Genomic DNA, 27,843 nt, shown 5'->3' with positions numbered 1-27,843 from the left:
TGTAATAAATGCAATCGTCGTGCATTTTATCACATTTAGAGGTAGAATTTATGTGTAATCTTAACTTTGCTGTTTTCCTGACTTTTATTGACCCTAATGTATTAACCCCAATGTATGGTTAATACTTTTTCTATAGAGCAGATTAAAATATGTCGTAACAAAAGACACAGAAAAAAAATGCATGTCCGTTCTGCATTGATTGATCTAAAAATAGAACTGTCTCTATCATGTAGTTACAATATACTGTTGACTGGAACAGTAACAGATTTAGTGACTATTCATTGTACAAATAATTGCAGGGTGAAGGTTTTTCACTTTGCCTAGACAGCAAGTCTTAGAATCTCATCTGTCAAAGTTCATTTCTTTGTGCAAGAATACGGGAGAGCAGAAACATAAGTAAAAAAGAAAATAATAAAAAAGGCCAACAGTCATTTTGCAAAGCTAGAAAAAAAGCTGGATGAGAATTTGTTCTACAAGTCTTTAAAAATATTTTTCTTTCTTACCATCTGACTGTTCTAATATATGTAATAACAGTTGAATATTCCTAGCAGTGTTTGTATGTAAAATCCATAAAGACCAGAACTGCAAAAATATTTTAGCACTATGAGTAACACACAGTCAGTACCTCAATTAATCTTTTTTGTCATGATCTTCAAAATAGGTATGATTACATTTAAGTTATAAGAGCTATGTTATGTTATTTATTTTCATGACCAAGCTGGTCTTCCTTAAGTAAAGATAGTTCTGTGGGTACATACACAGTTAAAGACTAATATGTATTGCCAGATTCTTTCACTTTCAATTATGCTGTCCTCTGACATATTTTTTTAAGTTAATTGAGCTCTATGTTCATTTTTTCCTTTTTATTTTAAAGAAGAAAAAAAAGTTGTTAGATATAAAATATAATCAGTATTTATCAATAAATTCATCTTATACTGTAACTTTTAGAAAAGTAATGTGCCAAACTGTAGTGCCACAGAGGAACTTAGTGGACTACAGATCTAAACATGACTACAAGTTGGCTTGACATGCTTCTTTCTCCCAGTATGATATGCAGTGAGTGCCACCAGTAGAGGGGTTTTTTGTTTTGTTTTGGTTGGGTTTTCTAACTAGATCTGTGATAAAGAGATGGTAGAACAAGATTTCTTTTCTTGTAAAGCCTCTCAACTTCAGAAACTCTTGTGTGTCATTAATAATGATAGCAGAAAGCTTAAAAAAAAAATTAGCAACTGAACCTAATGAACAAATGTATTCATTTAGGGTGCTTTGCTCACAGCTTAGAAACTCTCTTGTTTATTCTATTTTTTCATTGTACTCTGGCTTGTTTCAAAACCTTTCCAAACAATCGTTATCTCCAAATAAATTTTGATTGTTATGCCATTCTTACTCTAACCTCATGACCTGCATGCTTTTCCAGGAAACTTTGAAGTACTCTATGTCAGAGTCACAAACCCTAACACACATGCCCAGATAATCCCATTCACACATGTATGCAAACTCATGGTTTACATTCTCAAGCTTTGACATTTTTTCTGCCCTATTCATATACTCTTGTAGCCATATGATTTCCTAATGATATCAAATTTCTAACTCACATTGATCCTACCGCCTGCTGCCCTTCATTACATCCTTGGAGATCAGCATGCTCCTCTTAGAATACATTAGTCATTCATTACTAATGCCATAAAAGCCCTGAAGTCCTAGAAGAGAAGAGTCTTTCCTTTTACCTTTCTGTTCCCTCACTATTAATAGATAACTCCCAGCTGCTCTTTCATTTTTCTTCTGTCATGAAAGCTGTAACTACATGATTAAAATGGTGTGCAGCTCTAAAACTACTATCAATTTTACTAATTAAGGTCAAATAGAATGGAACACCACTCTTTGTGGCAAACAATGTAGGCAATGTAAATGCCTATTAATTTAAGGACATCATATGTACATATGACAGTTTCTACAGACCTTATTATTAATAATTTCTAAGTAGTCTCTTCTAATCACATTTTTAAGACTTATTTTGCTCTTTTCTGAGAATAAAAAATACTGATGGAAATATTTTTTTCTTCCTTTTTTTCTTTTTTTTTTTTAACTGGGTAGGTAGAAATGACCTCTTTTTATTGGAAAATTTTCCTCAGGTTTTACCTGTGCTTAAAGAAAGTTCACCACGAATTTTCAACATTTGCCTTTCCTGCAGCTACACAGAGGCTAACAAGTCAAGGAGGACTTGACATAACTAAGAGAAATATGCTCTAGCTAGATCTAAAATCAAGTTTTACAATGGAAAATGAATATGCTTCCTCTCAGCAGCTGTCCCTCACTGCTGTCTGTCTGAAAGACACACTGTCTAAGATTATTCATGGGAAAATAGCATACATATTCTAAGAGAATTTTTGAAGGAAATTAATGTTCTGACTTCTGTTTTCAATCATGTAAATTGTTTTCATTCTGAGTGAGAAAGAAGCAGCTGAAATTTGGCTCAAGGAATTAAAAAAAAAGAAACCACCAAACAACCCATCCTTAAGTGTTTCAAATTATTTATTAAAAAAATGACAGCATTTTCATCTCTTTACTGACAGACTCTATCTAAGCAATAACATCTCTCCTGTGCAGTCATCTCTGAGTAGCCATTCTGCTTAACCAGTAGGAGACTGCAAGGAAGTTATTCTTCATTTTAAAGGATACTCAGAATTGGAACATGGTTCCTGTGCAGTATCAGCATTGTTCAGTCCTGACCATCATAGTATGTTTTCCCGGGTGTCTGGGAGTAGGGTTCCTGAAGGCAGCTGAAAAAAATTATTCACCATGAAGAGTCAGTACGCCCAGAGAATATCATCCTTGAACATGTATAATCTTGATGAACATTTCTTTGAAAATGAACCATGGTCAGTTCCAAGTCCAAATCAGAGTTTCACAACAGGAAAGAATACCACATGGGAATCCTTTCTTTTTAAGATTTTGAAGCATAATCCTTGCCATGTTATGAGTGTCTCTAACTACTGTTTCAAGGTGTTGAATAATATATACAGGAAGGGAGCGAGGGTGAGGGGTTTGAAAGAACTGCTTGAGAGAATAAGGGACCATACGCAACATCAATGAATCACTGTAACACATTGCAGGCAAAATGCTCTGTAGTTAAATTACTCAGACTAGATAGGGGTTGTAATTAAAAGTAGTTATTATTCCTCCCTGATTACTTTCTAAAGAACTTTTCTTAATGAACAGAATAATTCCATTAAAATATTTTTAATGATAAAAAATTTAGAAATGTTTTATCCACCTTTTATAGTTCTTCTAAATGACCTCAAGTTAACCTACAGGGACATTTCACTCATAAGAGGTGTCTTGGTAAGCAGTGAAAGCTTTAAACTAAAATTTGACACAGTCTCATTTAATCTGCAAAGACACAACTGAATTTAAACAAATAGAGCTGCACAAGTTTAAATCTGCTGGAGATCCAGCCTCACATAAGTTGAAGATAATAACTGACAGTTTGTTATTGATGATTTGTTCCTTATCACCTTGAGGTAAAGCTCAATAAAATCATTAGGATTTTTTCCACTAATTCAATAGATTTAGGACAAGGTCTTCATTTGGCTGGGATTCTTTCTAACTTCTTTTTTACAATATCCATTTATCATGTAGAATCTTCTATTCTTTTCTAGTCACCAGCCATTTAGGTAATGTAGACTAAAAGTGACTATGAAAAAATGTGATTTCAAAAATGCAAATCTTAATCACAGTTTAGATTTCTGTCATGCCACTAATGATATTGTCTACCAATTTCAGGAAGATATCTTATAGACAAGGATCACATAGCAACTGACAAAATAATTGTCAAAGACACCTTAGGGCTAGAGGTTAGCCAAAGGTCCCAAATGGCATCTCAGAGGTCTGAAATATGAAGTAAGTAAATATTGCCACCAGCTCACAGAATAGAGATTTAGAACTCACCTGGTGTTTTCAGTGTATCCACAAAAACCTTTTTATTTCAAGTGCTAAATTTAGCTTGTTTTAATAATTCTATGCCAAAAGAACACAGAAAAAGGAAAAAAAAAAATCAGTCTTGTCAATAAGGATATTGCAAAGTATTGTGAATATTTTTTTATTTTTTTAACACAAATCATTTATATCAACTTTGGAAGTTCATAAAAGACGGCTTTGGTTGGTTTCTGTTGTGTTGTTTTTTTTCCCCAGGGGGCTTCTGTTGGACTGTACATATCTAACTGTTCCACACAAATAAACTGGGTAAACTCTATAATGCCAAAACTCATTTGTATGCACCGTGTTAATGTAAAGTCTGTTTAAAGGCTTCGTTTGGACTTAGGTGACTCATAGACTTTGTTCTTAACTTTTGCCACAGGGATGAATTACAGCCATACTCCAAATTTGACTGTGCATGGAGAACATGTGGGAGGAAAGCTGTGTAGCTAGAGTCTTAGGGTACACCTTACTGAGACAAAGCAGAAAAAAATAACAAAAATACAAATAAAATATAAAATTATTAAAAACTGCAAAGATGAATGGGATGGGAAGGGGACACTGAGGTGGAAGAAACTACATGTTAATATATTAGACTGCCAATTAAGTAATATGTTTCTTAACAGGTTATTGGTTTAGACCTTCACTGAAACCAAGGAATGATGGCAAGGAAATTATAATAAAGAATTCTCTCATTTAAATAAAAATGAAGATAAACTGATTTAAGGAAACTGTTAATTTTATTGAAGGAGACAAAGCTGGGTTCAGCAATTCAGGACACAGGAAGCAAAAATAGACATGAAGATTACTTTTTTAAGTCAAAGAAAGATAACAAAGGTCATGTAAGTTATTAATTTCAGAAAAGAAAAGATAAAATAGGATTCAAACTTTATTAATTTCATCCAAACCAGATGAAATGGAATATATGGGTCATTAATTTCAATAAGGAAATGCATAATAGATAATATTTATTTAATTTTATAACTTTAAGGCAGACAATAAAAAAAGTGACTAATTATTAACTGAAGCCAAGGTAAGGTTATATCATAAGGCAGACTTCAGAATCCATTTGTTAATTTATTTAGATCAAAGCAAGGTAAGGAGGAAAATGTGAGTCTACATTTTATTTTAGCAATGTAGGGGAAAAAGCCCCTGGAGCAGGAGAGCATCTACATATGAAGTCAGCACAGTCAATGACAATATAGTGGTCTGTGTCCAGATTGTTTCAAGAATCTCCTCAAATATGTTGCTTCAATATGAACAAAGCATGTGTCACCATGGCATAACTAACTAAGTTAAGATATCATTTCCCCGAAGAGCAGAAAATTCACTGATCCAGCAATATGTATGGGACTGTATAAAATTTTTTGTGTCTAAGAAAGATATGCTTTAAACAAATAAAAAAGGCACTATTTCAAAAAACTAATTACAAGCAAGAGGAACACAATAGAAATAATATTAAAATTGTGGATTATATAACTTTATATAACCAAAGAAAATGTAACCGATTTACAACTACAGTGAGATATTGCACTAGTGGGTACTAATGTACAAAAATAACTTCTTGATGTGGCTTTCAGATATAAGCAACATGAGAGAAAAACCTATGGCTAAGGTCTGGAATAGGATGCAACTCTTACGTTGTCATGTTGGTATTTCCCACAGATTTTTCTTCTAAGGATGTTAAACTTCATTTTTATACAGAATGAATCAACAAACACTCTGCTCTACATGTCCCAATATCTGCTTCAGCAAATAAAACTATATATTAATGTATGTTTCACAAAAATTAAATATAGATATATCACAATCTCAGCCTCAAACACTCGCAGTTGAAAAGTAAACACATTATGGAGAAGTCCCACCTCAGAAAGCACATGTGCTCTCGCAATCCTGCTGATGAAAATAGATATAAACTTTTTTTTTCTCCCTTGGTGTATCTTAGGTAATATTGAAAGAATAAAACTTTTTATTGATTACCGTTCTTCCTGTGCTTCATGTACAAGTTCAAGATCTATATGCAATTTATGCTCACACTCTCTAGAATTACAATGACTTGGATTATTTTAGTTCACAGTTAGTTTTCAAGTACATGTGAAAGTGCAAAGAAGTAAAACATACATTCTTTACAAAGGATTTTTTTTTAAATTGCTTTTTAGCATATAGAATAGTAGCACATAAAGTAACAGATCCAGACAGTATAAAAAAGTGTGCTGATGTTCACCTCTTTCATTCCCTCTGCCAGTCTGACAAATGAAATGATTCATTCTATTGAGTTGACTAATAACATTACATTTTCAATAAACTTAAAAAACAATGCTGAAGCTGTACTTTGCTAGTGCAAGTCCTTATAGTGACTATAGTTCACAGTCACATTCTTTGTTAAGATCTGGTTTCCCTGGATTATTTTTCCAACAGTGTAATATAGATACTGTTGAACGATGGCCCATGTTCCTTAGTTTAAGAATGTCAGACAAAATCTGGGGTCCCTAGAAATAAGGTTAAAGCTCAGTTAGCTGAGGTTCATCACATAATTACATTGTTTCATTCTGTGTTTGGAATGGATCATGAGTGGAAAATATGTACTGAGGTATATGTTGTGGAGGGAACAAGATTTCTGCTCACAGTGTAAGGATGGACTAAGGGAGGTAAGCACTTATTTTAGAAAGTAACATCTAAGAAACAAGTAATCCTAGGTAACATCGAAAAGGTGCTATTTCACCTCAGTAAATAGGGTTCAAATCACAGTGCCACTTGAGGCGATGGCTAGGGTATTGGAGACATCTGCACAGGGATGGTAAATAAGGTCAGTGGAGACCTCTGTCCTGTGGGCCTGGGTCAAATGGATGTAAAATAGCCAGCATCAAATATAGGTGCCTATATTTAAACAACTGAAGTTTTCCCACTGGTCTGAAGAATCATTAAAGGTGTTATTCGATTGTTTGAACACAGAAGTGTTCTACTATCTGTGATGCTTTGGGTAACCTGCCTGGCCTACAGACCTTGGACAAGGAAGATGCAGGTCTCCTGTAACTCCTGTGTCCACCTGTAATTTCTCAGACAGGAGACCTCAGCTACATTGACATGGTGATGTTTCAGATACCCTTGGCCACCTCAAATAACATTAAACAACTCCTGTATTTAGACAACTGTATCTCTCCATAGATACTTAGTTTAAAGCAAGCTGCACTTATTTCTAGGCTTCAGTGATTGCAATGGTTAGTTCTGCCTTCATTATAAAGTAAGATAAGATACCTAGCTCACAAGTAGACACTTGAATTTGTGAATGTTAAGCTAAAACTGAATCCCATATATAGCAAAGCATTACCATTTTAAATCATTCAGACAGATCTAAACCAAGAGGATTTAATCTAGTAGCCTAATTGAAAATTCCCCCCAAAATTCAGCCGACTCTTTATCTTGTGCAGAATGGTTTGATCAGCTTTAGTTACTGCAGCCTAAAGATGTTATCATTTTAATAGAATGTGTTTAATAAATTAATGGTTGGTGTTCTATCTTGTATATAGTTTTCAATCTACATGAAACTCTATATGTGCTTTACTGAATATTAATTCTAAAGAGGCTGACCCTTTAAGAATACAAACAAATTGCATCTCAGTGTTATAACATTTAAAATGTTACCTGTGCTGGCAGAGAATTTTGTCACAGTCATAGAATGGGTTGGTTTGGAAGGGACCTACAAAGACCATCTAGTCAACTCCCCTGCCATAGGCAGGGACATCTTTCAGTAGATCAGGTTGCTTAAAGCCCCATCCAACCTGGCCTTGATGGAGCATCCACAGCTTCTCTGGGCAACCTGTTCCAGCATCTCACCACCCTCATAGTAAAGAATTTCTTCCTTATATCCAATCTAAATCTACTGTCTTTTAGTTTAAAATTATTACTCACTGTCATATCACTACTAATGTCCTCTGGAATTAATTTTATTGACCAGTATGGGATATTTGTATTAATGTTTCTTATTATTTTCTCTTAACTACTACCTTCAGAAAGTGCACTCTTAAATATGCCTAACTGCATTTTATGACATACTGTATGTATCATACACCGTATACAACTTAGTATATTAATATAACAGTAATTCATTGTCATTTTTAAATCCATCTGTTCAGCCACTAGCAGAGACCTCTGACAGCAAGCTGTCCTTTACACTTCTTGTTCTCAATGTCAGAATGAAGATAGTGTCTTCAAGACTGTCATTTAATGTTATCCTTATCCTTCTCAAGACCTTTGTCTTGCTTTTATTACTCCCTGAGAATTCAATAAACACTGAAGATCACTACCTTGCTTAGTATCTTTTTTAAAGTATTATTTTATCTATAGTTTCATTGTGTACGTTTTTAATAATGTAATGGCTGTATTAAATATTGGTATTTTTGGAAGTAACCTTTTTGTGTATAAATAATATAAATGTAGCTATTTGTCAATTCAAATTTAGCTTAACATTTAACACATTGGAAAGGTTGTTTGGTCAGCACAGAGCTGTACCTCAGTCAGTCACCTCTGCCTTTATAGTGTGACATGGTTTTGTACACTGTTATGCTAGCTCCAGAAACAAGCTCTTCATTTTATACTGTCTCAAAATCTCCTGATAAAACATCAAACACTAACATATTTATTCTGAATAATTTCCTCTTTGATGAACTTTCAACTGAACTGCTAAAAAAGTCATCTTGTTAGGATGACATTCAGGAACAAGTTTAATCCCTGTGTGAATGAGGAAGGCTTGTACAGCTGTGTGGCCACTAATATGTCATGGGATACATTTATCACATAATGTATGTCCTTCACAAGTTGGCATTGATATCCTGTACCCTTAGCATCCCCTGGTAAATTTGCATCCTGCACACCCAACAATGGAAAACTTGAGTTAAAGAGAAGGCTGCCTGTATCATATTTTGTAGTGATCTGAGAGGTAATCTCAAAGACCAGTGTTTCGGACTTCAACTTACAAAAATTGCTCTTTGCTCACTGATTTGAATGTTAATGGAGCTCCCTTCACTACATTAGTGGCTGAAAATGCTGCTCCAGGATGGTCAACTATCTTACAGGTCAAGGTGTTGAAATGAACATTTAGTATTCAAAAACCTATTTTCAGGTAGTCCTATTCATTCTTCTACCCCTGTGATCCTTACTTTGGGCAAACTATGTAACACAGCAATCATGGCTTCCAGTGGTGCTTTTGATCTTTCTGTTTGGGCTAAAGCTTACACACAGAGATAGTGTTATCAAAATAGAAATTAGAAAAAAAGCCATAAAGTTCATCTCCTCAGTGTGAAGTAATTATGAGACTTTTATGTTTATACTTACCAAATCACGTTTTAACTTTTAAACTTTAAATGTCTTATATAGGGCTCAATAATGAAGTCATTTATTAGCCAAAACACAACTAAGTTATAAATATCTTCCCAAGCAACTATGGAAGGTAGATGCTAAAGGTATGATTTGCAAAAGTATGAAAAGACTATTTGTTCCCTATTTTATGCAGAAACTATGTGTGACTATGATCTTACCATTTTTGTCTTAGCAATTTTTTGTGTATGGATACCATCCAGCTCTGGAATCAGAACCTGCAAAATGATTCTATGAAGGTTTCAGTTATGGAAAAATTGTAGTTACTCAAAATGGAGATGCTTGTGAGCAGAGCTTTTTAGCTGAAGTGCTGCAGTAATGTGATCATCGGAGAAGTAGAAGATATTTCCATATTTCAGTTGTCTTCATCCTCCTTTTTAATCTTTCCATATGATATGTGTCATGTTCAAATTAAGGTCAGTCAGCTGACACAGTTCCTGATTTGCAACAGCAGTTCAAACAGGTTCTGTTTTGAACAAACATGGTATTGCTCTGAACTGAGCATACAGGACAGGCACTTCACTTGCTCTCTGTGCTAGGTCTGAGACGCAATGAGTAGGTACACGTTCGTGGTTCCACCCTCTCCTGTAAGAAGATTCTGGTGCATTCACAGATAGCTCAGCAGTCTCTGAATTTAGGCAGTAAGAAAGCTAAGTCTTAGATATGCACAACTTAGAGCTGAAGTCACTTGTTAAAAAGCCTCCTAAACTATGTATTTTTTTGATAAGTTTATCTTAAATTTAAACTTTATCTGAAAACACTTATCTTCAGATAAGATGCAAAAAGTTAATCTTCGCATGTATTTTTTATTGAGAATGTTGCAAATTCTCGGTTCAGGTGCCTTTACTGCAGCATTTTAATCCATATAAAATTGCCTGGTTTTGAAACAGTGTATTAACATGGTAGACCATACAACAGCCAACTTATCTACTGTTAGGAAACCCTGATGTAGAACCACACACACACATGCAGGCAGAGAAAACTTGAAACCCTTTTCTCCTGTCACTCTTTTCACAGCTTAGTTTATGGAATGGAAATGTGACTTCATGACATTAATGTATTTTGACATTCTCTGACGAAAGACCAGCACTTCTGTTATGACAATTCTCTGACAAGACCGGTGGTGTGCTGTTACAGTGTGGTTATATGAACAAGTCACTGTGGGACTGTAAATTGTAGTGAATCATCTGCTCCGAGATAACTGGCTGAGTTCAGGCTCATGTCATGCATTGGGCAGCTTGCCCTATCTTCACAGAAGTCTGACCTACCTCAAATTACCTATATCCTTCTCATATATCATCCTTTTTCTTTAGACCCTTTTTATCTACTTCTCTTTTGCTGCATATCTCAACTTAGTCAATGCTGATGTGACCTAGATTACCAACCATGCTCTTGTCCTCTGCAGTTTCACATCCCAGAATTGTGCTTTTCATTATGTAAAATGCTATGAGAGCAGGTGTGTGTCCCTAAGCCACGAATCACTGCCTTGCTGACTTGTTAACAACTTACTGTCCATTAGCTGATCCATAACTATTCATATATGCATTCCTGCCCCACACTACTTAAGAAACAGTTTATCTCTTTTTCTTGAAGAGACAAGTCACATCGATCTATTTTACTACAGTCTACTGATTTACAACGATATGTGCAAAGGGTCTTGGTCAATGGTAACTATCAGGTAACTCAGAGTTCCTTACACCTGTCTGAAGGATCAAAGATTCCACTCCAGGAGTGGCATCAAAGACTGCACACAGATAGTTACCATAGGCCAAATAATTTCCTTTGAAATGGCCGTCCCATGGGCAAACTATGTCCATGTTAAATTATGCATTGTTTTATTAAAACTTCATTTTAATTTACTGGGTTTCATTGACAAAGAAGATGCTTTCATATATTATATACCTTTGGCCCAAATATTAAATTAAGACTCTTGCTAATCATTTCAGCTGTGAATGATCCCCTTGAAAAGAGCTAGAGCTTGTTAGTTACGTTTCTTTGTATTTTATTAATTTTACAAGGCACAGTTATTCATTGTGTATGGTTGATCCCTACATATAAACATCTCAGCATTTTTTACCTTAGAAATAAAGTTATCTATTTGATTTTAATAACAAAAATGAGCATTCTTGATGAGTTTATGTGTTAGACACATAAAAGTTATCATTACCTATAGAGGAAAGATATCATTATCTATAGAGGAAACATATGAAACTAAGTTTACCTTTAGGCATACAAGCATTTCCTTTACTATCAGTAGACTTTTTGTACTTTTTAAATTGAATCTGTTAAAGGTTTTGATGGGTTTGATGACCTAGAAATTGAAGCATGGGAAACATATGGATCTGAATGGAGACTTCTTTCAAAACTCTAAAAATAATGTGTTTGTGCAGTTAAAAATTCTTTTTATGATCTGCCAACACTTCAGCAAAAATTTGGCAAATTTTACCTCAATATTGTGGTTAATTAATGCTTAACTATTAGGATTGTTTGGGTATTTTTTTAAAATTCTCATGACATAGAAAAGCATATCTGCTGTAAAATGAAAAAAAGAAAACCATGTTATGATTTTCAAGTTTAATATTGCAAGAAGTATGACCATGCAAACAGAGCTGCCATCTTGTGGATAAAAACATCCTGAGAGTGAGTGGCTAATGTTGCCAGAATGCAGAAGAAAAAAATGTTTATAATAGTTATCAGTTCTACCTGACTTGGCATTCAGCTCATATACAGGATTATGAGAGCTGTAATTCTGAGCTTGCACATTCAGTCTCTAAAACCTCTTATCACCTGACTGAGTTCTAATTTCCCCCCAAATCTTTAGACCTAGCCCTTCCAATATTAATAATGTATAGGTTAAGCAACACTGAAGAATCGCTTGTGTTTTTCAATTAGTGTCTGGTGCAGAGCTATGTTTTGTAATATAAATAATTGGTTTAACCATTAAATTGATGTGACAGAAATAATTGTCAAGCAATTAAATGCAGTAATGATTTCAACTCATGGGAAATATATACTAATAAACCTGAGTTTTGCTTTGCTTGAGAACTAAAATATCCATTCATGTTAGATTCTTCAGCATCAGTCATATATCAACTAATATTATGTTGTAGAAAGAAATTATACAGTTAGTAACTGAAAATCATCGGTCACTTCCCATCATTCTCTTGTTCTTTTCTTCTTTCTTTTTCCATATGATTTGTATTTGAAACTATGATGCCAAAAATTTTCATCAGCAACTGCACCCCCATTGTCTGTTCCAAGTGTGAGAGTTAACAAGCTACTCTCTTCAGAGAAACAACTCATGGCACAATATGAATATATGAATTCTGTGTTCCTTGAATTCACACATAGTCATGCACACCCTTTGAGATCTTTTTACCTATCCTACATGTTACTTAATTGAAATGATTTTTCATTTAAATAAATGAACTTAGGCCTCTTTTTTTTGTTGAATTGTCTTCCTACTACTGTATATGTAAAAGGTATGATTTAAATCCTACCATATTTTTTCTATTTCTAGTATAAATAATACTAATTTCAAACCAGTTATAACCTGTGTATGACAGCATGTGGAAGCGTGAAAAATGCTGTGTGACTTGATTAGGACCATGGAACTGCTGTTATCTACAGCTGTTACCTTTGCTCAGCCTGAATCTTCAAAGCCATCCATGTTTAAAAACACTGGTGATAGATAATTTTTGTTCTTAAAACAAGGAGCATATTCAAATTCATAATTTATCACTAATATTCATAAGTCATTAAATTTCAAAACATTCATTTATCATATATTACTGCAGAAAAAGAGTTTTTTTGTAAAGAAAATGTCAAAATTTACAGGCCATTTACTAAGAAGTATTGGCCACTAAAATTCCAAATTAGCATTTGTACTACCCTTTCTAATCAAATTTTCTACTAATATAAGTTACTACTTAGTCCATAAAGCATAAGCTCTGTATTATCACCGTAGATAACATAGTTTACAAACACTGAAGACTTTGTAAAAGTAAGGCACTCTATCATGAAAGACTATCTAACAGGTCATCTGTGAGTATCTCATCTGAGATACGCTCTGTTAAGGAATAAAGTGTAGTCTATGTAAGAATAGATAATGTGTAGAACTTTAATTCGTCATGGTAAGATTAACTAGATACGGGAAATCAGGGTATTTTTTCAGGCCAAATCAACCCATGTAATACAAGTTTGTCAACAATGTGTCTTTTTGGTCTAGACTATTTATAGCACTAAATATTCAGGAGACTATAACTTGTACATATGATACATCTAAGCATATTTTATCTCATCAACAACTGTTTTACTCATGACTCATATCTTCTTAGCAATTACTATGTTTTAACCTTTATCATTAATCATACAAAAGCAAAGCTGGCATTTCCATTGTCCAAATTCATCTTTTGTGATCTGTAATTCAGTTTTGTCACTTTGCATGGCAATGAAACCTTTTTTATACACATTTCCATCTGAACTCCCATTTCTTCTGAGCAGAAATAAATGAACAGAAGCTTTCATTTTGGCCTAAAGTAAGTTTTGACTAATAGGTTAGCCTCCAGATCCCCCCACAGAACTGCTGTTTATTAAGTCCTCAGAATTTAATCTCCTGAGTCTCTATAACTTTCTGAAAGAACCACAAGGAAATGGCAGAGCTGTTTATCAAGTTTATTCTAGAAATCTTATGTTTCATGTCTTATATATTAAGCTAAAATGTGTTTGATTATATTTCATTTTTCCTGTTTGTTTGTTCTGGTGTGGTTGGTTCTTTGTTTTTTCTTTTTTCCCCAGAGAACAAAATGAGTAAGACAATTTTAAAAAATAATCCTTCTTTTTTTGTCTTGAGGGATTGCAGACCATAAATAAACTACTCGGTATATAATTTACTGTAAATAAATACTGATTCTGGTTCCTATCCATTGAAAGAAAAAATTAGTTACCATAGATGAAAAAAGATACAAATAAAACATGTGCTAGATAAGATTTTTTACGTTTTTCCATAGAGCAATAGGACGTTTTGTCACTTAAAGATGAGAGATCAAAATACTCATTTATGGAAAAAGCAATTCTTTAAGCACTGGTTTGGAGTCATTTAAAAGTTCACGTGGTTTATGATATTGCTTGTAATACAGCAAAATACTTAGTGCCACTATATTTAGGACATCATATATTTGGCATTGTGTTTCATGCCTCATTTACTACAGAGTGTTTGGGCTGCTACTTAGCATTACAAGAATAAGTTTGCGTGTACATTTGTGCATCTCTTTACTTTTGCTGCTAGTTTTAAATACTTAAAAAGACACAATACTCAACCTGACATTGCAACAGTGCCATGTTCTTGAATTTACACCCTTTTTTCAGTCTGTACCTTTATTAATCTCACGCCTTAAGAGGCAATGTAAAATCATTTAAAAAGTGAGTTCTCCAAGTGCTGAATGCATTAACCTTTCCTTTAATACCTCTTCTGTACAATATTTTGATGATTACTGTCATTTAGTAAACAGATTATGAAAATGCAGTTACCTGAGGGTCTTGTTTAATAATTTAGGCAAATTAGGTATTAAAATTTTTTTAATTGCTACATTCAATGCTTAAGCAACAAGCACCTGCCACTCCTGGTCCCCAAAGCAGGAGCTTCTTGCAGGAGTCTCATTTCACCAAGAAAAAAAAAAAAAAAAAACGGAAACAAAAAGAAAGGGAAAAAAAAAGAAGACGACCCCAACTGTGTGCGTATCTATAATGATTAGAGAGACACATTTCAATTCGTGGCTGGCAGTTTAGGGTTAAGGCACGCTTCCAGGTGAGGGAAGCCAATGGGAGCCCGCCCGGTGGCTGTGTCTGACATCATCCTGCCCGGGAGCCCCCCGCGGGGCCGGGGCCGGGGCCGGGGCCGGGGCACCGGCAGCACCGGCAGCACCGGCACCGGCAGCAGCGGCACCGGCAGCAGCTGCCGCCGCCGCACCAGCGCCGCTGCCGCCGTGATGGATGTTTACAGCTCTTCCTTGAGAGCCAATTACCTCGCTGTTGTGTGAGGCCCAGGGATCGCTCACGCTGCCTGCTCGCACACAGCGCTGCTGGATCGAGCTGAAGCAATTGTTTTCCCTGTGTCTGGTAAGAGTCTGGTCTGGTTTACCTTCTCTTTCAGAATAAAGGTGATGCGCCTAACCTGTGCGGGGAATTGTTTTCGTAGTTCAGAGGCTTACATGGCTGTAATACGTAATGAGTAGCTTTTACTGGCTAAAAAGAGATCCCTCAGAAAGGCGATGTTATAAAGGAAAACCAAATCTGCGTCTGGTAAACTCGACTTTACAGTATGGAAATAAATAGCCAGCATTTTTTTTGCTGCTCTTTAGGTGAATGAAAGAGTTATTAGGCTGACAAGACCATTGCACAGAATAATAATTTAATACCTGTATTTTTCCTTTCTTTTCCTTTAACACCTGTATTTTTCCTTTGTTGATGAACAAAGAAATGGGGAGATAAGAAGAGGGAATTTAACGTTGTACAAACTTTAAAAAATGTTCTGGAATACTTTTGCAGATATAAGTCGAAAAACGTGAAGATTAATACCAAGGTGTTCAAGTTTCCAGTTCTGGAATTAGTTATAGTTACTTTGTTCTGCTAATTTCCATAATTTAAAGTGATAAGAGTGAAAGATTAAAGGTGTTCAATGTACAATATGCTGGTAGCAAACCACCCAATGTAGGGTTTTTGTTTGTTTGTATGTTCCTTCTCTTTATGTTCTGTAGCTCCTATTAATGTCTCTAGCTAGATGAGTGTATACATGGAGGCTAAAGAAGCGTTTATATTTTCTACATTGTTAGCAGCTTTGTGGTTTGCACAGAGGGAGGAGGGAGAAGGGAAGGATTCTGCTGTATAACTTCCTAATTTTGCAACAGAATAAGTACATTTAAAGCTTCTGAACTGGTGTGGATTTAAGAGATTAGAAGTGACACTGACATTGACAAATCAGATGCAATAAAGGATTTAATTGACTGAAGGAGTTCAGGGGCTACTGTATGAAGAATTCAATAACCAGTTTAACTAGTCAAGTAGTGTACCTAATAGGAAATAATAAATAGCAGGCTCCAGTTAATTTAAAAGCTTGATGACATTTATTTTATAGTGATTAGAATTCACTAAATACCTAGGCCACTTAAGAACTGTCTGCATTTATTTCAGCAAACCATGACTATACAGTACAAAGTTTTAAATAATGACATATGCAGTATTACATGTGCTTGCAAAATTGAGATATATTGTCATTCAATCTAGCCATGACTAGGTCTGCTCTAATCACTATCAGAAGAATAACAGTTATCTTCAGCTCAAACACCAGTTAAGACTGTAGGGTTTCTAAACTGTATTATACTTTTGAACTTTTTACTAGTCCAGTCCTGTCTATGCAGCTCCTGGTATTTACCATTGTTTATTCAGCTCTGGATATTAATTTGCCCAAACGATCCCAAGCTTCTATTAAATGCTATATATATAATATCGATGGGGTTAGAACAATATTTTTTTTTTAAGGTGAAGCCTCCATTATGGTTTGTTGCTTTTTCTTTAGTAAAAGGCAGATATTAGAGTTCAAAGGTGAGATGACAGCAGCCTATAAGGGAGAGGAGTATTGGACGTGTTACTACTTTACCCTTCTTGCTTAAATCATTACTAAACTTAACTAAAATTTGTCTTATGCCAGCCTTAGAGCTATGCCTTCAATTTTATTTTTTTTTTAATTAAAAAGTAAAAGTATTTGAACCTCTGCCTCAGTTTTACATATCTACACATTGCGTAGATCCATGTCATTTATCAATGCTTCATCACTAGGCTTCATGGCATATCTCACAATGTTTCTGTTTCTACTTGGTTTAGCCAAAATTCACATATGAACGAATTATCTGTTATTTCTGCCAAAATACAAGATAATGGTTTTGACATACATTTAATGCTGATTTGCTACACACTCACAATGTTCTAATCCAAAATATTCAGACTGTTTTTAACATGAGTCCTTTTAAGTACTAATGTACATTGCTTTATTAGATAGTAATCATGGACATAGGGAAGCCAAGGAAACTTAATGATATGATAATCCAAACAGATAGCAATCAACTTCTTATAGGAAATGAGACTTTCTAGTTTAGTTTAATCTTTCAAAAGGAAGAGAAATAATTTTGGGAAGACTGTTTTACAGGAAAAGTATGTGTGGGTTTTTTGCTTACTTTCAATCAGAAACTAAGTTTAGCCTAAAAAATTGAAGAAAACAATATTTCTTGGATAAAAATAGTGTTGCAACCTTTCTCTTTTCTTTAAAATAATAAAGGTAACTGTGATAATGCTTAGCACAGGGACTGTGCAGCAGATTGACTGTTGGCCTGGGAAAGATTCCTTCTTGTCCTGTGCTTGAATGACAGATTGTGTCCACAGAGCACACTCTGTGAAGTCCATATTACATTAATGGCCCACTGTATTAAAGGAAGAATTAGCATTAGGTTGCTTGATTGTAAGAACAGGTCATTTTGTTTGTCCAATTTTCTATGAATGAGTCAACTCATACATTTTCACAATGACATCGTGTGACAACTCTTACAATGAAGATTTGAGTCATTCCTCCTACACAAGATACTCACTTCTTTTGTCAGATAATTTTGAGTGAAGTAACAAAAGGGGATTTTTTTTAATAAAAATTCAATGCATTTAAGATTTCTTAAAGAAAATAAAGGTTTCAGGCAGAAATATGATAAATACTTTGATTGCTGAAAAAGTATCCATATCACCAGTAGTAAAAATATGAACTAAAAATAATTATTCTTCCTCTATATCTAGCAAAGGAAAATTATCCTTAGAAAATACAAATTAAATTAGGATTGCAATAGCACATTTTCTTCTGTATCCAGTTTACAATAAGTACAGGAGACAGAGGAGTTCCTTCATGCACCAAGCTTTCATCCAAGGGTCATGGTTTTGGTTTATCTAGGATAGATTACAAGGACACTACTCAAGGAACTTCCAAATTATAAAAGCAGACACAAAACCTTGTGCTGCAACCATCCCCCTTGCCCATCACAGATGTTCTTTGTGTATAAGGGTGCCAGAGAAGGAGACTCGAGAGTCTCTTCTTTTCCCGTATCTTTTCTCTCCTTATATTCCGTTACCCAAACAAAAAAATAATTCTTTTCACCTATGGAATTATGAAGAGATACTCTTTTTTAGTTTTTCATTTCTCTGTTAGTAAAGTAAAAGGAGACAGAGATTACAAAGAATATTTCTAATGTGGGAGATGTGAGATGCAGATCTGCATCCGTCCCTCCAACTCATCGTTTTCCGTTGGAAAGAAATCCAGATGTACAGACGTGGAGACCACACCTTGGATGTACTACAGTAGGACACCTGTCTGGATGATGAAATGACCAGTAATGTAGATCACACTTCTGTCACAAAGTACAGACACTGACAACTGTTTTTCTGTTTTGTTTTCTGTTTTGTTTTGCTTTGTTTTGAATCTTAAATGAAGTCCAGTGAATGCCCTGATACACAATAAGGATTGTACTAAAAGAAGATCATGGGTCAAGGATTTATAACTTAGATTTTAAGGTAGTTTTGCAATCTCAGTTTAGATGTTTTGCCTACATATAGCGTGGTGCTTTTTGTTTCCATACCTGTGTATTTCTATGTGAGTGTGACACTGTGAGTGTGTAGAGTCAATCCTATGTGGTTTAGTGGGGTGATAATAGTTTTAACTAATTTCAGTGAGGAAGGTTCCTCTTATAATGTGTGAAGAGGCATCTCCAAAAAAGGATTCCTCTCATCCTTAAGATAATTATTTCAGATAGATGAGCTGAATCACTCTCTGGAGGGGTCAAATTCACTCCATATAGACAACCTACCTGAATACTTTCAATTATGTGTCTAACTTCCAAACTTTTAAATATGGTCTAATTAAGATCTTTTACGTTTTCTGAGTAGCAGTGAATCCCACCAAGTAACATAAATAATAAACAAACAAATAATTACATTCATTATTTGCTGCATGTTGGAGTCACAGTTATTTATTTCTGCAATAGATGGACTCTGGACTTCACCTCTGCAGTGGCAGGGGCGTTGACCAGAGCACAAGTCTTCGTTGGCAGTCAGGAAACATAAAGTTTTCAGAAATGTAGATCCATGGCTGGCAATAGGGGGAAGCATGCTTCATCTTTTATATTCATTCAAACATTGTCTCCCTTGCTTAAAACTCTTCTTATTCCTATCCCTGATCATTTGTTTACCTGCTCCCAGAATCATTGGAGACTCTAGCTATTGCTCATATGTGATGCATATTTTCAGAGTATTACAAGTTGACTAAATTTGGTTGGATTTTTCTTCCTGAAAGACAGAGATAGAACACACATTGTTTCTCCTGCCAGTCTTCAAGTCCCTGCACTGACATTAGGGACACCTCAGACATTCAAAGTATTGAGCGTGGACAAAGAAATGTCACTTCTCTAGTCTCATTCTTTGACAACAGCATGAGGTATCTAGTATCTATAATTTCAAGACAAATGGTCAGTGTCCATAATGGTAAACAGGAATTTTTAAACAGGGACATTGGGCTGTCAGCCTCTCCTTCCAGTTATAAATCCATCCTTTTGGATTAGCCTCTATGCAGGAGTTCTTAAGCAATCTTCTGAATAGTATGATAGTGCTGTGGTTTAACCCCAGCCATCAATTAAGCACCACACAACTGCTTACTCACTCCTTCCTGCAGTGGCATTGGAGGAAAGAATAGGAAAAAAAAAGTAAAACTCATGGGTTGAGATAAAAGGCAGTTTATTAGGACATAAAAGGAAGCGAAAATAATAATAATAATGATAATAATAGAATATACAAAACAAGTGATGCACAATACAGTTGCTAACCACCTGCTGACTGATGCCCAACCAATACAATTGCTCACCACCCATTGACCAATCCCCAAGTTGCAGTGCCCCCCCCCTGCTAACTCCACCCAGTTTATATCATATATAGATGTATAGATGATCTTTAATCACAAAATCACAGAATCGTCTAGGTTGGAAAAGACCTTGAAGATCATCTAGTCCAACCATTAACCTAACATTGACAGTTCCCAACTATACCATATCCCTCAGCGCTATGTCGACCCTACTCTTAAACACCTCCAGGGATGGGGACTCCACCACCTCCCTGGGCAGCCCATTCCAACGCCTAACAACCCGTTCTGTAAAGAAATGCTTCCTAATATCTAGTCTAAAATTCCCTCGTGCAACTTGAAGCCATTACCTCTTGTCCTATCGTTTGTTACTTCATTAAAGAAACTCATCCCCAGTTCTCTGCAACCACCTTTGAGGTAGTTGTAGAGGGCGATGAGGTCTCCCCTCAGCCTCCTCTTCTCCAGACTAAACAACCCCAGTTCTCTCAGCCGTTCCTCATACGACATGTGCTCCAGACCCTTCACCAGCTTCGTTGCCCTTCTTTGGATACGCTCGAGTAATTCAATGTCCTTTTTGTAGTGAGGGGCCCAAAACTGAACACAGTAATTGAGGTGTGGCCTCACCAGTGCCGAGTACAGGGGCAAGATCACTTCCCTGTCCCTGCTGGCCACGCTATTTCTGATACAAGCCAGGATACCATTGGCCTTCTTGGCCACCTGGGCACACTGCTGGCTCATGTTCAGCCAGCTGTCAGTCAACACCCCCAGGTCCCTCTCTGACTGGCAGCTCTCCAGCCACTCCTCCCCAAGCCTGTAGCGCTGCTGGGGGTTGTTGTGGCCGAAGTGCAGCACCCGGCATTTGGCCTTATTGAAACTCCTACAGTTGGCCTGAGCCCATCACTCCAGCCTGTCCAGATCTCTCTGCAGAGCCTCCCTACCCTCGAGCAGATCAACACTCCCACCCAACTTGGTGTCATCTGCAAACTTACTGAGGGTGCACTCGATCCCCTCGTCTAGATCATCAATAAAGATGTTAAACAGGAGTGGCCCCAAAACCAAGCCCTGGGGGACACCACTCGTGAATGGCCGCCAACTGGATTTAACTCTGTTCACCACAACTCTTTGGGCCCGACTATCCAGTCAGTTCTTTACCCAGCAAAGCGTGTGCCCATCCAAGCCACGAGCAGCCAGTTTCGACAGGAGAATGCTGTGGGAAACAGTGTCAAAGGCCTTACTAAGGTCAAGGTAGACAACATCCACAGCCCCTTCCAACCGAAACCATTCTATTCTGTGATTCTGTATACTGGGCATGATGTCATATGGTGTAGAATACCCCTTTGGCTCGTTTGGGTCAGCTGTCCTGGCTGTACCCCCTCCCAGCTTCTTGTGCACCCCCAGCCTCCGCTGGCAGGGCAATGTGAAAAGCTGAAAAGACCTTGACTTAGTATAAACACTGCTTAGCAACAGCTAAAATCATCTGTGTGTTATCAACATTATTCTCACACTAAATCCAAAACACAGCACTATACCAGCTACTAGGAAGAAGATTAACTTTATTCCAGGTGAAACCTGGATGGGTAGTTTACTCTGCCCCTATGCATAAAACAGCCCAGAAAATTTAATCCAACAAATCCTTCATCAGGGCATGATTTTGGTTGAAAGAGTTTGTTGAAGTTTAAAAAATGCAGACACATAAAATAGTAAGAATATATCAAAATTGTGCTATTCCTTATAAATCCAGACATGAAGGTGGAAATTACTGGATCCAACATATTGATATTTTGCTTATTAACTATCAGAATCAATCTTTTTGTAAACTTTGGATTTTAGGATTTCGACTTTCTTAGTGTGTTACATAATTGAGAAGTAAATTATTACAATGGATAAACAGAAGGCAGAAGTGTACTTTCAACATAGACAAATTAGAAAACAATGTGAAAATACTTCTCTTCGCCTGTTCCCTGGCTTATAAAGTTAACAATTAAATAAAATGTTGTGGTCAATTTTTCAAAGAGTAAGAAGACTTACTACTTCCTGAATGAAACATAATCTAAATAATCTATTACAATCTATCATATAATAATATTACATTATCACTCACAAATGGCTTTCATAGTTGCCAAGCTGTACTCATCCACATCTGATGGTCCCCATTAATTTTTAACAATCGTCCTGTCACCAGATCAGTGAGCTGTAGAAAATACTGTGGAGATGTCACATTCCTTGATGATTGCAGTTAATGCTGCTGCCCCTCTGAATCAGCATGAAACGTAGACACTTTTATGACTGAATCTGCAATCTGGGATTTGATCATGCTATTTATAGTATTGTTAATGGTCTGTAGCACTGACAAGGGGAGTGTTGAAGTCGTTCTCCGTTACCCTTGTTTTCAGTTGTAAAGGCAGAACAGACATCTGGATCCTACATATCAGTAACTATATAGACAATAGCAGCACAAAGAGGTCATGACTTTCACTGGTGAAAGATTTTAATAAGTTTGATTTTTTTAATGTCTGTGGATTTCTTTACCAATATTCTTTCTGAGAAAAGGGGACAAATTATTTTGATCTGCTTTCTAGAAAGTCAGTTGCAGTCACATGGCAAAACAAAAGGAGGTTTAGTGACATCTCAAGAAAGTAAAGTTGAACTAAAGAGGAAACAGCTGTACATGGGTTTTAAACAAAGGAATTCAAGTTAGAAAATGCCCTATTTTTATTCTTCTCTGAAAGAGTATCTGAATCTTGCCATGCCCAATATCCCCAAAATTATCAAGAAGTCTATTTAATGCCACTGTCCTCGTGATTGCTGTTCTAACCGATGTGTAAAGAACAGTAAGAATTACAGCATCTTGCTTCATTATTTCATCTTATAATTCTCATAGAACCATGGGGAGGAAAAAGAAAACAGCAACAACTAAGTGTATTAATGATCCTTAGAAACACTCCTTGATTTCCTATGGGTTTATGTCCCTTAATTAATTAACTTTTTAAGTGATTTATGCTAAGAGTTTTTGTTATCTCTCCATATGCTTGTAAAATTAAGCCATTCTTCTCCCTGCAGGACTAACAAGAGCTGGCTTGTGCCAACTAGTTAGAATCAAGTACCATCACTAACATACCAGGAGAGCTGTGTTTTCTCACTGTCTCTCAGCTTCCTCCAGCATAGGGCACAGGTAGTAAGAGATGGGTTACTCTGTTCTGCAATAATGGGCACTAGAGAATTGTCCCCAAGATGTCTAACTTTGTTGTCTACTACTACATTCAAATGTTATTATATAGAGATGAAGAGTAAACCAATTTTCTCAAGAAAACGGTGGGATTGTGTTTTAATGTACAGACACTAGAACTGTATCGCTATAGCTCTGAGAACTTTCATCAGCTGAGGATATCACTGGAGAATGTGTCCGCCCTCTTCCATGGGGGTGCCAGGAAGGAGCTGAAAATTTGCAGTTTTTAGAACAGCAGTATAGAATGAATCACAGAGGTGATACATTTTACGGACACTGTGTTACAAGGACACAGTCCGTAAAATATGTGCAGAAACACACTAAGCGTTTCATGTGCAATTATACCTTTAGTATATCTTACGAAATTTTACAGTTAATTTTTCTTATCTTCTAATTTAGCTTTCATGAATATGATTTAGTAAGACACTGAAGTAGCCTATCAAATTCTTTTCTATGGGTCCTCAGAAGTAACAGTATTTCACTGAAATCTTTCCAGAACAGGTAAAACTTCTGAAGGCTATAGTTCTCTAAAAAGATTAATTTCCTTCCTTCGTTTAACCAAAAATTTCTAAAAGCTAAATGTTTCATTCCCAGTTGGGTAATTGTTTCTTCCTGGTATCTGTCTGAGACCTTTAAGTTGCTTCTAAATTAGAAGTAGACAAGAGAATAAGCAGACCTAAATCCTCAGTGGGCTTGTTAACTTCCTTCTTGTGACAGAGAGAGGAAGTATCAGTTGCTTACACACTTGCAGTGAATTCCCTCTTGGGCCTTGCAGTGTTTCACGTTGGTGCTGCAGCAGGTTCTCTGAGCTCCAGGAGAGCTACACTAAGAGAACTGTTGAGACCGACTTTGCTAAGAGTTTCAGAAATTCAAGAATCACAAAGGACTGTGAAAGATAATTATAATATCATTGATATGAGCAACCATACTTAATCATACAGATAATAGGAGGTAATTGACTAGGTCCCACCTGCTCCATGTTTCCAGATACATTCAGAGACTAAAAAATCTGCATTTGCACCAGAATCACACTTACTTTCAGGACAGCCTTACTCATTTTCAGTTATTTGGTTGCATTAGCAAGCTTACTTTTAATGTGGCTTTTTATTAAGTATTCCATTTCCAAGAAAGGATTGATCCTTTTTTTTGGGGGGGGGGGAGGGGGGAGGGGGGTGTGTGTCACATATAGGATGTTCTATAGTACATTCCAGGGTCCATACTGCATTTGAGGTAAAAGCTTTTAAGGAGCTCCTTTCCTGATGATAGGAATCTTGACATTAAATCATACATTAAACACCTGAGTTCTAGACAATCCTCAGTCTGAAGGAGTTGAAACCTATGTTGTCTTTACAGGATCATCTCACAAACACTGAGCAGCAGACACAGGGGAAGAACAGGGCTCTTCCCACCCAACCAGTTGAATCTGGGACACTGCAACCACAGGAATATAGGCATGCTTGCTATGTAGGAATCAAATAGCGTTGTAGCTTTGTAGTACACTGATGAATGATGGATTGTTTTTGAATTTTATCCAGTGACTATTTAATACAACATATACAGAGAATTCAGAGAGTTGGCTGCAGAACCAGGGCAATTATGTTTCAAAGAACATACTGCAGAGCAGATGCATTCCCTGGTGCACACCATAGGCTTTGTGTATGCATTATGACCATGTTCTCTTTTCACTTTGGGATGAGAACCCCAGACCTCTACATCTCTCATTCCTCTCTGAAAGACCAGGTGTCACTGTGTGCACCAGTGGCTATTCTGATCTGGATGACTGGGAACTAGGACAGTGATGCAAAGCACGGACTGTATCTGCCCCACAGGTAGACATGGTGCTTTTTGTAGACAGCCTGATGTGGGTCTGTGCTCAGCATATAAATTTCCATGACAATCACTCAAAGACACTTAACTGAAACATAGATAATTGTCATTGCTCACTAATCACCTGTATTTAATACTTAAACTTACTGACTAAAATAAGCAGTCTGAACTTGACTTTATACACTATGAAAAATGTTACTGTGAGAGCATATTAATCCTCCTCATCATTTTAATGCTTTGATGACACTTTTAAAGTATTTGCTTAAATCACGAAAATATGCTTTTAATAGTGTATTTGGCATCAAGTTCTCCTCCACTATTCTGTCTTCTTTACCTGTATGTCTACTTTACTACTCCTTAGATCTTAAAATCAATTAATTAAGTTATTCTATGAAGGACAGAGTAAATGAAGACAGTTTGAAGATATTTGCTGTGGTGTCTTTCTGTTGGTAAAGATTTGCGATTACACTAATCATCTGCAGACTGGGACAGGGACAGGCTTTTGGCACACAGGAAAGACCATTAGTTCTCATACATTTCCTTAAGTGACTATTGTAAGAGAAAAGCCTGTAAGTCCTTGCTAAATGCAAAGATGTCCTAAAAGGTATTTGTCTCTTCAGAAAGAGAAATTGTCTGGGGATATACTAATGGGAATGCTTTCTAAAGTGATGATATTTTTCTGTAGTCAGGTTTTTGGGTACAAACAAATTGGTGCCTGGTGTATGAGGAAAAAAAAAATTTCCTTTTGCTTCACCCAACTTCACCCTTTTTAAAGTTACAGACTATGAAAGGTAATGTCCTGTGTCTCCAATATGAAACCACTTTTGCCCTCTGACTCGTGTTGCTCTGGACAGTGTCAGTGCACGTGTTTCCTGAGTATCTGTGGCCCTGCACTCTTGTAGCCAAATTTGGTTACTTTAGAGTCTCATATTCTTAAGAATTATAGAGCTCTATTTTTAACTCTTTTTAACTTTTCATTTTAACTTTTATTTTTTACCTCCTTTTTAACTCTTCATTGGTTTTCTGTACAGGTTTTGTATTGACTAAAAGCCCATTTCCAGCCCAGGAAGCCAATTGTATCCTGGGTTACATCAAAAGAAGCATGGCCAGCAGGTTGAGGGAGGTGATTCTCCCTATCTGCTCTGGTGAGATCCCACCTGGTGTACTGTATTCAGCTCTGGGGTTCCCAGCACAAGGAGGGCATGGACCTGTTGGAGCAGGTCCAGAGAAGGGCCACAAGAATGATCAGAGGTCTAGAACATCCAACAGGGTAAGAGAGTTGGGGTTGTTCAGCCTGGAGATGAAAAGCCCTAAGGGAGACCTTATTGCAGCCTTTCAATACTGAAAGGGGACTTAGGAGAAATATGGACAGAGACTTTTTTACCAAGGCCTTTAGTGATAGGACATGGGGTAACATTTTTAAACTGAAAGAGAATAGATTTAGTTTGGACATAAGAAAGAAATTCTTTATGATGAGGGTGGTGAGACACTGAAACAGGTTGCCCAGGGAAGCTGTGGATGCCCCATATCTCTGGAAGTGTTCAAGGCCAGGTTGGACGGGGCTTTGATCAGCCTGATCTACTGAAAGATGTCTCTGCTTATGGCAGGGGGTTTGGACTAGATGATCTTTAAAGAGTCCTTCCAACCCAAACCACTGTATGATTCTGTAATTCTATTGAGTGTTTCTACCTTCACCAATGAAAGCCCCTTGGATTAAGGAGATAGGCTCTGAGACTAATAGTTTTAAAATGACATCTTTTAATGAGCCATCACAAAAATACATGCAAATTAAAAAAAATAATGGCTCTTCCACTCATTCAACAGTATTAACAAATTATTGCAAGATACTTAATTGATTACATAATGATGATTACAATGTTTACCTAAAATATCAGCATGGCAGGAAGGACTGTATGTCCTCAGCAATGGTGAGGCCACACCTGGGGTACTGTGTGCAGTTCTAGGCTCCTCAGTATGAGACGTGAACTTACTGGAGAAAGTCCAACAAATGGCCACAAGAATAATTAAGGGACTGGAACATCTCTCCTGTGAGGAAAGGTTGAGAGAGCTGGGACTGTTCAGCCTGGAGAAGAGAAGGCACAGGGGAAGTCTCATCAATATGTATAAGTACCCGAAGGGAGGGTTGCAAAGAGGACAGAGCCAGGCTCTTCTTTGGTGCCCAGTGACAGGACCAGAGGCAATGGGCACAAACTGAAACACAAGGAGGTTCCTTCTGAACAACAGGAAACACTTTTTTAATGTGAGGGTGACTGAGGACTGGCAGAGGCTGCCCAGAGCAGCTGTGGATCTCCCTCCTTGGACATAATAAAAAAACATCCGGACATGGTCCCGAGCAACCAGCTTCAAGCAGCCTGGCTTGAGCAGGGTGGTTGGACCTCCAGGGGTCCCTTCCAACCTCAATTGTTATGTGATTCTGTGATCCTTAATCTTTTGAGGACCTGTCAGAACCACTGTTATTTTTTTGCTTTGGCCAAACAGATTAGAA

The 27,843-nt window shown here is 36.6% G+C and overlaps 1 protein-coding gene across 2 annotated transcripts in view; it reads left to right on the top strand.

Moving 5' to 3' along the window:
• MGAT4C (MGAT4 family member C) overlaps positions 1-27,843 on the top strand; it is a 495,008-nt gene that overhangs the window by 315,059 nt on the left and 152,106 nt on the right. Inside the window, exon 1 of one of the 2 annotated variants that reach the window (XM_074869408.1) lies at positions 15,442-15,465. The exons of the other annotated variant lie outside the window; for it this stretch is intronic. The gene's annotated coding sequence lies outside the window, so the exon portion shown is untranslated. Of the gene's footprint in view, positions 1-15,441; positions 15,466-27,843 lie in introns of those variants that run through there. 2 annotated transcript variants of the gene reach the window in all.

Source organism: Strix uralensis, chromosome 5 (genome assembly GCF_047716275.1).
Source record: "Strix uralensis isolate ZFMK-TIS-50842 chromosome 5, bStrUra1, whole genome shotgun sequence".
NCBI classification, from domain to species: domain Eukaryota; kingdom Metazoa; phylum Chordata; class Aves; order Strigiformes; family Strigidae; genus Strix; species Strix uralensis.
This window is presented reverse-complemented; position numbering and strand designations above follow the sequence as displayed.